Genomic DNA, 14,012 nt, shown 5'->3' on the forward strand with positions numbered 1-14,012 from the left:
AGAGACAAGTGTGAAATATGTGACTCTGCTGAGAATTTGCCATTGATTTTTTTTGCAAGTGGCTCGTCTCTGAGTATCCTGGAGCTGGATGCTGGGGTCCTGCTCTGAGAAATGGGTTGTGTAAGTGTTAGGGATTTGAACATGTTTCCCTTGACAGCCCCCATGAATGATCCAAAGAGTACTCTGTCTGCTCTTCTTGGGGTACATATTGCCAGGATGCATGACCTTGTGGTGCTAAACCGTGGAGAGACCAGGAACCTTACTGTGCCAGTCCTGACAGGAATTAGGCATGAGCTCAGTGCTGAGCTCTTAATTTCTGAGCATAGCTTTTCACCTAGAAGCAAAATATTACATGCCTTGGGGACTTTAGCATTTGTTAGCAGCTGAAATGCCTCAGGACTAGCTAAAAGCTTTGAAAATCTGTGTTTTGGATGTATACAGCTCTCAAAGGTTGAAGCCCTCAGCTGCTTTCCGGGAAGCTCCTCCATGGCCAGTTATTCTCTGTCTCTTGTGCTTCTGCTCTGTCCCTATGTAACACCTAACATTACTATCTTCTCCTAGATCAGACCTGTAGAAACTTGTTGGAGTCCTTATAATAACCTCTTTATATCTTTTGTCACCTGAAAATGAGTACTGACACTGCCTTTTACTGCTTGCAATCTGAGGCAATAAATCAAGTACACTGTCACACACACAAATCCTCCTGGTTTTGTCACTGTCTGGCTTTTAATTCAGCGCAGACTGGATATTATTTCTGGTTATAGACCAAGTACAGCAATTAGATGCTTGCCACATTGCTAATATTTTAAGGCTTAAAAATATCAATCACTGTTGCTCTAGATAAATGTTATCCAGTATGGCCAATGAACAAATGACAACCTTTTACGATGGAGAGTAGCTACAAGATAGAAAATGCCATGTTTTATCACAGGAGAGGCCAGCTACAAAAGGATGTGCAGACACACATCAGCGTCTAAAACTACTATTGGTTAAAGAGAATGATCTGATAAAACATGGATATTAGAAATGCCCTCAGTTGCTGTCCTGCTGGCTAAAGGCATTTCACAAATCAAATCACTCTATGTGTGATATGTCAGGACTTCTGGTACCCTATTTCCCTGTACCATTCTGTTAATGCCTGGAAAAGGTGGCAAGATAATGCCACAGTGTCTTCAGCTATTCTGGCCAAAATCTTGCAGCAGTGGGAGCCCACAGTTTCCTTCAGCGTGTCACTGAGCAGCTGCAGCATTTCCAACGTGTAATATCCTCGGGAAGGGAGGCAACAACTGAAGAAAAATGCAGCCTACATGTATGTGTTTTCTTTGTCTAACTGAATCGTAGACTGGATGAGGAGGTGTATCTGTTACAGGCTGGGAGCTTCTTTCATGCATTCTTTTCTATCAAACAACTGTGGAAAAAGATTAATATTTTTAGCTGCTCTTTTGTTTTATTTTTGAAGAAATTAATCCTTTCAACATGATTTCTGATAAAATCACATTGCCTGATTTCTCATGTTTGAAGTGACCTTTTTCTCTGCTTCCTTCTAAATGAAATTACTGCAGATTCATTATTCATAACATTAAGACAGAGACCCAGTTGTAGAAAGTCATGAGGTTTTTTCTTTGAAGGTCTTTTGAAATCTTCAGACTTATCTTAGGTATACCAATATCTCATGATAGTGTCAACAACATTGTTCTAGAAAAGTACAGTGTAGGCTAACTTGGGAAGACTGGGGAAGCTATCTGTTGTGGAAATATATTTGTGACTAAGGTTATAACTTTTTCTTCTGCCACTGTGGGTTCTTGATTAAAGTTTCTGGAAGTTGCACACACTAGATAATTAGCAAACATGCAGATCCTCAGCCGTAAAAAATGCTAGCTTGCTGGAGCGTGTGTAGTTTTTGTGATGATCCCCTTTTTCTGCTGATGATAATTCCAGAGGTCAGTGTTTGCTTGCTCTATATCTGTGAAGAAAATCCAAATAGTGATTTCAGATGATGAATTATCATACCCTTCACCTAGATATAGATGTATTAATATTCTTAAAGTTTATTAATATTCTCAGGGAGTAATATTCTTCAGTTTCAAACAAATATGTGCAAAGCTGCTTGTTTCATACAGTACACTGCTGAACAAAAAGAAATCTCACAAGTTTCAGGATTTAGCTCAGGAGTTTTGTTCAGATGAACAACCACAGTCTTTGGATGAGGAGTAGGCTAGCTTGTCTTTTAATTTATTTTCGTATCTTAGGAAATATTGGGCATGTGAGCTTTTGACTCAGACTAGTGTGTTGTTTCCACTCTTCTGATAAGATGTGATAAATGGAGAGAAACCAAGTCCCCTAACTTCTTAGAAATCATAGCTGTTTTCTAGTGTCACATCTACAGCTTTCTAATACATATATGTCCATATATATATATATATATATATGCATGAAGCTTGTCTGAAGCTTTTATTTGAAAGTTTTGATGAAAAGTGAAAGAAAGTTTTATAGATTTTTGGCTAGTGCTGCAATAAAATGTATCTTTGTTCATTTTTGCAATTATGAGGTTAAGACTCTCTTATATGTGATTATTTGTTTAGGCTACATGGTTGGCCTGTCTGAATTACTGAGGTTTTTGTTCACATGCTAAGAGGTTTTTTTCACTTTCTAAGAAGAAAATATGTCTCTACATCTCAGGCTAATTTAGATTACCCACATCCTAGGTGAGTGATCTAAGCCCGAGTTAGTTTAAGAAGGGGCACCATGGTGTCAACAGTCACTTCAGAAGTCCAGTATGGTGATTTTTCTGCCTTGCAAATGTTTGGCAATAAATGAAACCAGTTGTTTGTGAATTCAGTACTAGATTGATCTTTTACTTCTGTTACATATATATGTGAAGATAATAGGATCTTTGCAATTTGTAACAGAAACACACAGCTGATTTTTTTTTTTTTTAATTTGTTGCTTAATGTGGTGGGTCTATGATAACTGTCACTCTTTTTACTTGTAACATACACAAAGCCAGTAATATCATAATACAAAAAGAGTTAAAACTGGTTTTGTGTGCCAAAGAAGTGACTGCTCATTTTTAATAAGCCATCTGTTTCATTTAGAAATTGGCTGTTTATAAATTTCCTTTAGTCAGTAAAATATTGGCTTCTTCAAGTAATATTGAAAAAAAACCCACAGGATCCAACTAATAAACTCTATTCTCTTTCCATGGTGAAAAAAATTCACAGATGAAGAAAAGTTACAGTGTGAGACACGGTATTAAATATTTGTGGCCAGGTGAAACCATGGGAGGTGGGAGGAGGTGGGTGAAGAGGGGAGGACAGTATCTGTCCAGCTCTGTGGACAAACCTCCCTTTGCACCATGCTGGTGGGAAGCAGTCATGGTTGGGAAAAGTAACAGAAAAGAAAGGAGAAGGAAATCTAAGTAATTATGGTGATGGTCTGTATTACCTATGGTATTTCAAGGGGAAATCCAGGGCACAGTATTTTCATAGGATGAGGTTTAAAACAAGTCGATGCTCTTTGAAATAGGCCTCAGTACTGAAACTGCTGTAAAAGTCTGTTGTTATCATGCCATTTCAGAGGGCAGGGGAGACACAGCAGAAGATTGTATTTCGGTGGTTAACAGCTGAGTTTCTGTGAGAGTATTGCTGGATAAAGTATACTGATGGTGTGTTTGGGAGGCCCTTGGTTTGTGAAGTTTGTAACACAGATTAAAGAGCATATGCAAGACAAGACAGGAATATTGTTTAAAGGGCAGAACTGCAAGGTCTGTGAAGGAAAGAGGGGATGCAAAAAAAGGTTCAGTGACTGAACGTGAAGTGTCATGATGTGGGGAGCTGCAAACAGATTGAACCCCTTATCAAAAGGAAAGTTGAGAGATGGCTTGAAGGAAGGGTGCTTAACACATAACAGAAATGCAGCACGGTTCTCCAGCAAAGCTCTTGCTGAGGATTTTTCAATCTTGCTGAGAAAGGCGCAACAAGATGGCTGCAAATTGAAGTTAGATAAAATGAATCCCGAAAGAAGATGTGGTTTCTTAGCAGGGAGAAAAGGAATAATTTATCAAGGAATGTGGTAAATTCAGCATCTCTTGATGTGTTATGGCAAAAGTAAAGCACATCTTTTAGGAGAATATTTAATCAAGCACTCAGAAGAAGTTATACAACTTGCTTGTGCAATGGGTTATGCTGGGTGGTAGCGATTATTTTTTCTTGGCTTTGGAGCCAGTGAATATATGAAGTTCCCCATTTATTTTCTTCCACAGAAAGAGAATAAAAAACACTGCATTGTCCCAGCATATTCATTGCTACTGCTGTTCTGCATTAAGAAATGCCTATAACTAAATCTCATTATTTAGAGTTTCTGACAGTTGCCTGCAGTGGTCAGACTTTATTCCCTTTCAGTACATATTTGCCTGGAAATATTTTGTTTGAGGCTGAGTGGAGGTAGCAATTATTTGCTCTTGGAAGTTAAAAACATTCCCAATGGTTGATTTGTGCATTCTTTGCACATGCTCAGAGTCTGCCTGGTGGCCATTTCTCCACTCAGAGAGGAGTTCCTGCCCCACCTGGGTGCCGTGGTGCCCCATGTCCCATGCCTGTGCGAGCCCCTGGCTGTGTTGCCCCTGGCCCCAGCATGGCATGGTGGTTGCCTGCACATCGGTGGCTGTCCATACCAGGAATCTGCAGGTTTTGTGCTGTGATTCTCCCACCATTTGTAGCACAAAGGGTGCTGGTCTCTCCTGTCCATCCTTTGCCAGTCAATGCACTACTTTTGCAGGGTTGCAGGAGAGTGCGACCCTCCTGGGGTGACTGGCGGGGCACGACAGCTTAATCTTTCACTTACTGAGATGCTTGAGGCCAAATGAAGGTCTGGACAAAGCAAAATGAGTAAAATGTTCCAGCTTTGCAATATAGGAGAGCAAATTAAATGATCTGTTTGTCTGTACTGGCCACAATGAAGTGACAAGAAATTCATAACCTTTTAAGAGGTGTAGTGGCCATGTGACAGAGTATGTAATTCCAGTCCTCCTATAAAACTACCTAAGATGCAGCAAAACTTGCAGAAAGTAGATTAATCTGTTAACTGCTATAGGTTTTTGAAGTAAAATCCTGCTGTTTTCATTCTATAGTATTATAGTTGTCTCTATAGAAGTGGATATTTTATCATGATGTTTGTCTTGGACTTTAACAAATTGTAGTTTTGTTACTTTTGTTATTTAAAAAAGTCAGAAAGAAACCTGATTAAGATGTTAGAAATTCTGACTTTGCTATCCAAACAATTTCTGTTGGTTCACAGAAAAATTTGGATCCAAATTTTACTGGCAGCCAGCAGACTTGTAATTGTGTTAACAGTAATCAGGGAATTGGTTTGAGAGAAATAAGAACAAACTAATTTACTCATGTCTCTGTACACTGTGTGCCTGAATATCTTTTGATTTGAAGTTTTTTTCATTTGTTTTTTAAGGAAGCTTTCAATAAAACTCCTATGTTAAGTGATACCTTTGCTGTTCTACTGTGGGAAAAGTGGGAAATCAAATTAGAAATTCCCTTACTGCATTACTTCTTTGGAAAGCAAGAAGTCAGGCAGTACCAAAAGTAAGATTTTAAATGATACATTAATTTAGAGGTCCCATTGTTACAGATACGTTAATTTAAATACTTTCCACATTTTAGTTGATTTCTTTGTTGAATTAGGATCTCAATAAATCGTGCCTGTTACTGTAGTCCATTAAATGAGATATATAATGTGACCAATTTAATGTTCTCCTAGGAACACTGGATGGAATCTTGGCCCCATGGAAGTCAATGGGAGTTGTGCCACTAACTTCAGCAGGTCCAGGTTTTTCACATCAGTTTTGAATGTGCGTGACTAGTGTGCTTGATTTTCAACCTTAATGTTTGGTTTTGCACTTACATTGGAAAAGAACATTTAAAATCCTATCAGGAAGGAAGCCAATGCATGTTCTTAAACCTTTGGTATTATTTCCTTTGGAAGAGCTAGACAGAGAATAATATGTATTTTTTCCTTTATCTGATGGCAATATGCTGTAGTGAAATGAAAAGCATTTCAACCTCAGTTCAATTTTGTGTTTTCATATGTGTGTGTTTGTGAACGTGTGTCTACTACTGACGTTATTTCCTATTGACTTAAGATACAGTTAAATATGGGTGACAGGCACGATATGACTTTTCTTTGGAAACCTTTGACCATTTAGGAATTGAAGACTGGTAAGAAAATCTCTCACTTCTTTAGTTCCTTTTTGGTGTCTGGAAATTCATAGCAGATGGCCCCAGTTCTTCTCTCATTTACACCATTCTGACTTCACTAATTTAGGTCATAGTAAATCCTAATTATCCAGCTATGAAAGTGGGATCAGGACCATCATGTTAGCAAATGGCTCTGACTATAAAAACAAGCACTGAGTACAAAAAAGTTTGTGGTTCTAATAAAACCCATGGGATTTTTGCTGCTTACTTCCCTGGAATCAGGATGTCACCAAAATGCACTGGGATTCTTTCGTGGTACCCTCTGCTTGCTTTCTGGTAATGAGTGATGGATGGAATATCCCAGAGAAACAGAAAATGAAAAAAAGACATCACTTGCCAGTTACAGAGCAATCTGATGTAGCTAGTGTTTGCAACCTTTGCAAAAGTGGGTTTTGTTTGTGTGATTTTTCACTGCTACTGCAACTTCTGTGAGGGAAGAGCAGTGAAATCTGTGCCCAGCGTGCCATAGGCAAAGACCTGATCTGACAAAATAGAACAGCAGATTTAATTTCCATTTTGTGTGAGAGATATTTAGCATTTCTGCTAAGCTGTAATGTGGCACTGTGCTGAAATCCATAAATGCATAACTCTCCTAAACTGCAAATTTATTTATACTGAATTTGCTAGGTTTCCACAAAATTGCTGTAGAAGCTTTGTGGCACCAGAACTCTACATAAATGCAATTTGCAGGTTTGTCACTTTTTCAGCTATATTTTCCATCCTTCTCATCTTTGTGTTATGGAGAGATACTGACTTTGTGGAATCACTGCAGAAAGTTATAAATGATGTATGAAATGAGAAATCCCTGCTCAGAGCACAGAACTTAATCTATGCTATTTGCTGTGAAAGTCAGCTCAACTGCAAGCAGAAAAGCCCACCAAATCCAGAAGCTACAGACTAAGAAAACTAAAGCCCGCTCTAAGTATTTTTTCTTTTTTCACTTTGTTCCTGCGATAAGTCAGGGCATGGTATTGTGGGCTGAAGAAGGTCGCGAGGAGGGCAGGCATTCACAGCCTAGATGTGCTGAGATGCTGTGCACAGACTGTGGGTGGAGGAGACTGTCCTTAGCCTAGTGAGAAGCTTCTGTGCCTGCGCTTAAGTGGAAAGGGAAGAGCGACCGTGCTGCAGAAGAGGGAGTGGGCTTAATTCAGTCCCACACATGCCCTTTCTGCTCAAATCAGGTAGTTTTTCAGTAGGCTGCAGTGGGAGCAGCACTGTACTTTGACCACGGTAGCTATTTCCATGTTACAAGCCCATTCCTGCAGCTTGCTGTGGCATAGCTTTGCCCAAGTGTGGGAGAATCTGATCTTGGAAGAAAGTCACTGCATGGCCACTAATGAAACACTATTATAAAATCCCCCAGGATTCTGCAAGTCGAATGCTCCATGTCTTTATGTGTGTAATGATCACAGCACTTGTGTGGGACTGTTCTGAAGTCAGCACACTGTAGTTTATATCACCTTGTCGGGCCAGCGGTGACACTGCAGCATGCACAGAAACCACAGCAGCTGCTGTCATCCTGCAGGATCCAGCTCCTCAGAGAAGTAGGTGCTGAAAGAGCAAGAAGTAATCCTGAAAGGATGCAGTGTTTTCCCTTTCCTCACCCATTATAGATTTTTTCAGACTCCTGCATAAAAGCTACGTTTTTGAACTGGGGTCAGGGAGGTTACTACTTGTCGGTTGTGTCTTTCTATAAGGAAGGTATTTTTTGCAGTTGCTGTCTAAAACTCTGTTTTCCATGAAAATTGCTTTGGCAGAAAGGTAAATTAGCTCTGCCTATGAATAGGAACAATCAGTCATTTTGCGATACAAGCAGCGTGCAAATAGCTTCAGTGGTTCCTAAGAAACAAACATCTCTAAACATTTGTAGTGAAGAATACAATATACAGGTAACAGCAAGCCTTGGCTTATCCTGCTATTTATTTCCCTTATCCTCTCTAACCCAGCGTGGATTCCGTGTCCATTGTGGCTGGCTGCCAAGAAGGACAGCGAGGGAAACCTCAGCCCCTGTAATCCTAGAATCAAACCTGAGCAAGAGGAAAGAGCAGCAACCTCCTGGCTGGACACAGAAGTGGTCAAATGCTAATCCTGACTTTGGTAATTAGCTTTTCTGGGAAGCCATCTCTGCTGATGTCCCCAGTCCTTCACTGCAGGGCTGTCTGTGGCTGCAGACTCGTAGCCGCTGTGCATCATGGTGCAGCCCCGAGTCCTGCAGGATGAAGTGTTTAAATGTGTGCAGAGGGTCAACTTGGAAACACCAGGATTTATTTACAGGACAGTTGGACTGCAGTCTGGCACACAGAGCTACTGCTTATATCTGTGTAAAATAGATGACTTGGCACTTGGCAAATGCTACAGGTATTGCTAAAGAGGTGTTTCTTGGCTCATCCATCTCTTGCAAGGTGGAGAGGAACTGTGGCAGCTATATAAAGAGTTTGGGGAAAAATAGAGACACATGAGTAATGGAGTAGTAAAACTCAGTTCAGCTCCTTGGCACTTGCAAACTCACAGCCAAGTCCTGCAGCCTTAACTTGGGGAAAAAAATATCCGAGAAATCAAAGGGAGTTTTATCTTAGAGAGCTTCTTGACTACCTGCTTGTACTAGGGATATGTGTTCAGCAGCAAAGTTCCCTTTCTTTGACTGTGTGGGCTGTGACTTGGGGCAAGTATCTCCTCTTAGTATCATAACTGCTACAAAATTAATCAGAAACTTAAACATTTCTAACAGCTAGAAAAATCTGCCATATTATTAGGAACAGCTTCTAAATGCTGAAAAAACCTATAATCAACTGCTAAAGCACATCTTCAGGAACTGAAGGGGTTTATAAATAATCATTAGAATAAACTGCTCCCTGCCGTGAGGCACATCTCTTATTATGTCTGCTATGTCCCTTTTGGCTTTCTCAGTGCATCATCAAGCATGGATTAAGGTCAAATAAATTTAGCATGAGTGAACAAGACAATCTTGACTAAGTTTCCAAAAATGTGAAGGACATGATCTTGTGAGTGAACAAGTGTCACGTATTCAATTCCACTAAAATACTCAAGATTTCAGCACTGGTTCAGTAAACAATTTCTCAGGAAAAATGGATTGACAACATCACTATGTCAATAAATACATATATATTTTGTTTAGACTATAATTATGTAAATATAATGAGGAATACATATTGTAGAAATTAATATGCTTCCTTCTTATTTTTGAAGTAGTGTTCATATGATGTTCACGTTTGTGTCAGGGTTGGGGACACTCCAAATCTGAGCAAGCAAGCATTGTGTTACATAATGTTATGTTTATTGACTTTTCTCTTAAAAGACCAACCTTTTTTTGTGTGTATTTGTTTCCAGTATGGTGTGGTTCATGCCTCCTTTACAACCATAATGTCAGTGCCAGTTCTAACTTTTAGATTAAATAGATCTTCCTGATACTTATCTTTAGATTTATTTCCAGAAAGCAGCCAACTCTCAATCACTGTCTTGCTAAAGGCCAGACTTTTTCAGCTCATATTCTGAAAGAGACTCTCTTCTCCCCAGATAGGATGATGTGGAGGTGGAGGAGTATACCTATGGGAAGATCCTTCAGCAGCACTGGAGATGAAGGAGGGAGGGCTATAGGTCCATCTTAGTCCCATCTCTCTGCACTGAAAGAGGATAATAAACCTGACAGCTATGTGGAGAGAAGAATGCTGACCAAACCTGAAAAATGAAACTTGATCAGAAGACGTAAATAAGTTAGGTGCAAGGAGTGCTGGTGGGAGCTTACACAAACCCAGGCATGGGAAAATAAAGCTTTAGAGAGGGTAAGAGAGAAATGAATGTGAGCAGGGCAAGGTGTCTGCTGCAAGCGGACTCTCCCCCCGCCCCCACTGCAGTATCCGCAATAAAGAGGAATGCAGTCTCCCCAAAGAGCAAGCCTTCAAACGGCTCCCTGGGCTTCCTTAGCATGGGCAGAGGGACGCTTCCCTATGGCGGCAAGCTCACCGTACTGAGATGAAATCACAGGCTCCCCCAAGGAAGCCTGTTATTACTTGCAGCCTGTCTCTATTCTTTGGCAGCGTGCTGAATGCATTCTCCATTCTGTGCTGTTTTTCAGCCTCGCTTCTGAGCTTTATCTACCAGACTTTTGTTGACCTCCTACGTATTTTGCCTTATCCTCTGGTTTCTCAACTTATGTTATTTATTGATGTACCATTTTTTTGAGAATAGAGTCTGTACATTTTTTATAGCTCTGCACACCAATCTTACATCTTATAATGGGTACCGCATTGAACAGTTGTTAACTGTAGATGCTGTTTGTTTGGCAAGTTACAATAATTTTTCCTTTGGTTTCTACTATCCAGAGTGATTAAGGCATGTAGCTAAAATCTATCCCATGCTATGGATAAAGATTCCTTTTTTTTTTTTTTTTTTTTAACATTAGCAAAATCTGCTTTATCATTTTGAGTGCAGGAAGGGAACTGATTGCAATAAAAGCAGAAAAGGATTTATAGTGTGTTCTTCTTATAAATAAAGCCACGCTGCTCTGCCAAATTATGTAAGACATGGCATGTTGCATTGTTCTGTTCCTTTCATAATCTACAGTGCCATATGGACTTAAAAAAATAGGGCTATTATATGGATTTCTGCAGTGTAATTGGCATTGACACTTATATTGATCGAATAAATGAAATAACATGCACAGTTCTGACAATCCTTGCAGATTTGTAAGATTACAGTGGTGATGATTCTATGTCAGCAAAAAACTCTATAGGAATTTCTAATGAAGCCACAGCCAGTTCATTAATATACATATGTTTGAAATTGCAGCCCTAACAATTGAGTTCTCTGCACCGAACACTGTAATATATATTGTCGTGAGCTATATGCCCTCAGATCATTTCTGTGAATTACAAGAAAATTATGGACTGGAGAACATTTTATTATTGTGCTTTTCATCCAGAAATACAGCCTTTCACTGATGAAAATTGAAAACACTGAAAATTAAAATGTAAATGCATTTATCAAAAGAAGAGGAAAAAATTGAATCCTGAACTTTAACTGCTTTTACATTTTACTTCCTCAAAAAGCAATTTTGATATTTACATCTCAAAAGCACAAGTAGTCAAGCTCTGTAATATCCATTTGGATTCTTACTGATGAGTGACTGACTGTTTGTTGTTGGGGGTCTGAAGATTTGTTTTAGTAAAACAGCATTGAATACTGTGTGTGTTTGTGTGTGTGTGTATTCTGAGACAAACAAAATAAATATACATTCATCTAGTGTTTCTCTCCTTTCTGTTAAATATGTTCTTTGTGGTTTTTACAGGTCAGTGCCACATTAGACAGGATACGAGTTACTCATGTCTTTATAAGGAAGAAAGAAAAGACAGAGAAACAGTTGATACACAGTAGAAGCTTCTTTACAATTAAGTTTAGCAGTTAATAAGTGGGACAAAATACATAATAAAGTTTGATTGCTGCTGGATTTTTGTTCTGTTTAGCTTCAGAAAAAAATGTATTGTTTTTCAGTTGTCATCCTGACTTAACTGATGAGATGTTAGCAGCCCCTAAGAAAAAGATCTGTGTGCTGAGGAAGACCATGGGCTCCATTTCCTACAGAGGAAGAGCGTTGGATGAAGCGTGGAAGCAGGTAGCTTACGTGGCAAACTGAAACATGTGCCTCTGGTGCTGCGGTGTAATGTAAGGAAATAAGAAGTAGATTGTATTATCTGAATGGACACTATACCTGTTTGTGCAGTCCTTACTGCATACAGTCAGAATAGTTGACTCTCTAGCTAAAATCCATCCAAATCCTCTACAAGTGACGCAGGTAGAGAATAGGTAAATCCTTTGTATAGCATTTTCACTGCTCTGGTAATCCTTTTCTCTTTCTGTTTCTTAACATTGGAAACATGTTTTTTTCTATTGTACATTTTATGAACTTCTTCATGATGGGTGACATTGCTAGAACCCCTAGATTTAAGTGACTACCCTGATGGACTTAAGGACCTGATGCCAGAACTCCTGCCCATGTGTAAATACAGAAGAGGCACTAGAAGAGCAAATGGACACTGCTTTTCCTTCTCTGCCTTACACACTTCCCTAGTGACTCTGGCCACATAGTGGGATGCCAGTGTGGTCAGACACCACAGATCTGCAAGGTATTTGGTCCTACTTCTCTCTGTGCTATACCCAGGACCTCCTACCCCAGAAGGAAAGGAAGGGGACCATGACCAGAAGGACCATGTCTCTGCTTACAACCTCTGAGTGGTATTTCAACACGAATCATACCTCCATGTGGTTAGACAGAGATTCCTCAACTGGCCAGTTTTTATAAGATCAGAAATGTTTTGACCAGTCCCTTCTAACAGCTGTTGGTTCCTCCTGACATTGGTATAGGTAAGTTATCCTCCGTCAGGGTGGTGAAGAAGGAAGAGTGCCAGTTTTGACTGACCCTCCCCCCACACTGTGCTGGGAAGGGGAAGGCAGCTTTGGATGGGGAATGGTACTGCATTGGGTCAATTCATGTACGTTTCTGCAGTTTTCTTCTCCAAGTGTCCTTGATTAAGTCATTAACACAGGCCCATTAATTTCAGATCCTCTGTCTTTTCTGTGCTTAGCTTGGAAGAATTCAAATTGAGCATCCAAAACAGAGCAGATGTTTCTGAAGATTTGGCTGGACCATGTCTCTTTTAGTGTCCCCCATTGTATTTGGAAGACAATTTTTGTCTTCCCTTAATATTGTTAAATAACTTTCAAATTCTAAGGTGATAAGCAAGTGTAAGAAACTCACACAGTATTATACATAACAAAATGGCTATCACAGAGAAATTGCCACAAGCAAAAGTTATTGCCTTTTAGGATCTCAGATACTTAAATGGTTGAGAATTTTCTGGGTTCATATTTCAGAGAAAATAGCTTGTCAAGTGAAGAGATTTTAAAATGAATATCTATTTATGCTAAAAATGTTCATAGCATTTTTTTTTTCAGACTAAAAAAAATCTGGTGCTATTATCTTTCTTTAAAATAAGTGACATTATTTAACCTCAGCCAACAGCTAAGCACCACACAGCTGGTTGCTCACTGCCCGCGTGTTGGGATGGGGAAGATAATCGGAAGAGTGGAAGGGAGAAAACTCATGGGTTCAGATAAAGGCAGTTTAATAGGTAAAGCAAAAGCCACATATTCAAGAAAAACAAAATAAGGAATTGATTCACAACTTCCCATTGGCAGGCATGTCCTCAGCCATCTCCAGGAACACGCATAACGGTTACTTGGGAAGAGAAACGCCATCACCCCAAATGTCCCCAACTTCCTTCTTCTTCCCCCAGCTTTACATGCTGAGCATGACATCACATGGTATGGAATATCCCTTTGGTCAGCCGTCCCAGCTGTGTCCCCTCCCAGCTTCTTGTGCATCCCCAGCCTATTATGCACCACAAATCCAAAACTAGCTAGTATGAAGAAAATTAACTCTATTCCAGCCAAAACCAGCACAATAAGTTACTCAAAATTGTTCTTACTGGGTTTTATTTTTGGTAGAAAAAAGTCTTTATTGTTAGTTTTATCTATGTATCTGATATTTCTTTTTACTTTGAAAGGAAAATTACTTCAATTCTTCAGATGCTTCAGACAGTGGAATATCTTGGGCTATCAAAACAGAATACAAGAGTCACAATCAGAAACATTTTGCTTCAGCATGTAAGCAATTATTTCTATAAAATCACTGATATTCTTAGGATTTAACAGGCATGTTTGGTGAATTTA

Source organism: Athene cunicularia (genome assembly GCF_003259725.1).
Source record: "Athene cunicularia isolate RWA chromosome 4 unlocalized genomic scaffold, athCun1 chr4_part1, whole genome shotgun sequence".
Lineage (NCBI taxonomy): Eukaryota > Metazoa > Chordata > Aves > Strigiformes > Strigidae > Athene > Athene cunicularia.